Source organism: Melanotaenia boesemani, chromosome 2 (genome assembly GCF_017639745.1).
Source record: "Melanotaenia boesemani isolate fMelBoe1 chromosome 2, fMelBoe1.pri, whole genome shotgun sequence".
Classification (NCBI taxonomy): Eukaryota; Metazoa; Chordata; class Actinopteri; order Atheriniformes; family Melanotaeniidae; genus Melanotaenia; species Melanotaenia boesemani.
In genome coordinates, this window is record NC_055683.1 from 24,581,145 (window position 1) to 24,584,113 (window position 2,969).

The following is a 2,969-nucleotide window of genomic DNA, read 5'->3' on the forward strand; positions in this document are numbered from 1 at the left end:
ATCTGGCACAAGCTCTCCGGGCTGAAGCAGAAACTATATGTTTTGCAATTGTGCTCTCCAAACAATCAAATCTTGGTCGTTAAGCAATATTGATCAGAACAAAGTGCATATTTTAGAGCTGTTACATTCAGCCACATCCTGCTGAACATGACTTTGATGGAATGGTGGGGCAAGGAGGTAACTGAATGATTATTGGTTATGACCCTTTGGCCATTCATCTCCAATAAATAATGCAAAATAACCACGGACTTCCCCTCAAGGTTGTCAGTGGCATATACATTCATTTTCTGATGACAAAACATGGAGTAATACCCTCAGAATGTACATTATGTGAAAGACTCCAACGTAATCAGTTAACAATTACAGAGGACACTTGAGACATTAACTTTGAGCAAGTGCTTTTGGCATAAGAGCTAGGGAGGAGCGAAGGAGCTGAGGAACAGATGGCAATCGGTACTCCCTCATTCACTTTACGATTCTGGAGAAAATCGATTTGTGTGGAACAAAGAAACAGGACTCGAAAGTGGACTAACCAATATCTGTGAGCTGGTTGGAGGTTGGAGTATTAGGTTTGTGCTGGTTGAAATAGCATTTAAAAGAAAAAAATTAGAAAGACTGTGGGAGTTAGACTTTGTTTCTGGGTGAACATTTCCTTCAGTTGACATGATGTTTCAACACAAAAGCAATTAAGGTTTTAACCACAACTTTACCAGCCTGTAAGCTGGTTGGTGGATGGACAGCCATACAACCAAAACATCAAATACCAGACCCCCTATAACAGGTCCAATAACATTAAGTTTTTTTGTTATTGCACAAGCTCTCAACTAACAAAACAACATTTCTCATCAATTTTCAAAGCCAATCCCCCATTTTTTTCTTATCTTTGTTTAGATTTTCCCCTAACATAATAGAGAGTGTTTGTGTTATTGATTAGCATGCTGCTCAGTTATATGCACACATGCTTCCCTTTCTAGGAAAATTATTGTACTACCTTTGTTTATGTTGATGGTCGAGATGGCACTTTAGAAGATTAAAGTACATTTTAATTTTCTGTTTTCACAGCTTCCGTAACACCACAGCTTTTAAGAAGATGATTTACCCATTCAGTTAAGAAAAGTATCATATCGTATCCTGATAGTCAATCTTTAAGAATTTGATAGATGGTGAACTAAGATCTTGCAATATACTGAAGATATATTAGTTTGATTCATAATATATAAATTTATAATATATACATTCCTTTTTGCACTTTTTTTTTCCATTTAGCATGTTTTAGACTAATGTAATTTGCATTTTGAGTCACTATTTTGGACAAAATGACTAGCTTAGCTCCAGGAATCAGAATATTTTGGTTTTTACGTTTTAGAAAATACATGGTTTGGGCAGCCTGGATTTTCTGAGGAACATACAGTATGTATTTAGTTTGTCACTACAAACTAAACCACCCTGGCAACCAGAACAAAAGAAGGGGGAATATTTTGCTTTCTGTGATACTGTTGTAAAATTTTAACAGACTTTGGCGTTAAGATTAGATTTCATGAAGCTTATTTTACTATTATTATTTGTACTTTTATCCGTGGATGCTGTATGGTTTTGGCTGGTTTGGTTCTGAACCACCTTTGCAAATGTAAAAATCTATTATAAAATTCATGGGAATCCGGCAGTAAGACTGGTAAAACGAATAAAAATCACTAATAAAAACCAACAAAATTTGGATGTTTGAACAAAATTATTATTTTTTTAACATATTTGGTTATATTTAAAAACTGATCAACCAATAGAACTTTCTTGCTAAAAGAACCCATATTATTTAAGAAGTGATGAGTTAAATGTGTTGACTGATTTTTTGCTTCATTTCATATTTATTTTTCCCTGATATGTGCTTTAGTTGGGGAAAAATAAAAGAAAATGCATGATTCAGATGTCTGAGTGTGAGAGAAAATTTGAAAGGCATAAGTTAGTCTGCTGTGACAAACTCACTTTACATTCAACAGATTTAAAGCTCCACAGAAATACACACACACACACACACACACGCACAAAAAAGAAGGTGATTTCTGTTAATACTGGCCAGGTGTCAGCAGAAATCTGCCCTTTGGCACGGCTCCATTCTCACCAGATAAATGGGCCCGGCTGATGCCCCATAGTGTCTCCAAAATGAATGTGCATTGATCTCAATGTGCTCTGTCTGTGGGCCATACAGAGCAATGTAAGTGTGTTTGTGTGTGTGTGTTCTCATTTATGGGTTGTTATTAGGCATCCCTGACACAGAGTTGATGTATGCAACTGTGTTTTGGTGTAAAATGTTACTGAAGCGCCACCGGCCAGCAGCAGAATGAGCAGAGCAGAAATGTGTCACAGCGGCCCTGAAAACAAATTCACTGCTGCATAATGGGTCCAAAAGCTTTAGATCGAAAAAAGACAAAGCAAATGGAGGGACACCAAATTATTCTCCCCTCTCTGTCTCTCTCTGTTTCTCAGTCTCTTTAAAAGCTAAAGGGTTCAAAGACATGTTTAGTTACATTCATTATATTCATCCAGATAATGGCTAACAGTAAGTCATCAAGGACCATTAATAATTAATAGAGGACTATCTACTAGTAGCAGAAATTTCCTCATTTTAATCATGGAAATGTTATTATTAGATTAATGATCCCTTGGAGCTACAGCAACTCCTTGTCATATGTTTTGTCTTCTATTTTTGCAAAGCTACAATAACAGTCAAGTCTACCATGAATAAATATTTCACCAACAATAACAGAGCCTACTCGTCCTACAATAATCTGTGACCTCCACTGTGGGATGACTTGATCTTTCATAGTCTGTGCCAACTGCTAAAATGGACTCAGCACAAGTCACGAAGACTTGTTTATTTCATGACAGCCACATATAACATGCACCTTAGACTCTGCGTATTAAACTGTAAATGACAGAACAGTTTTCAATTTTCTTGAGAGATAGTCATGACT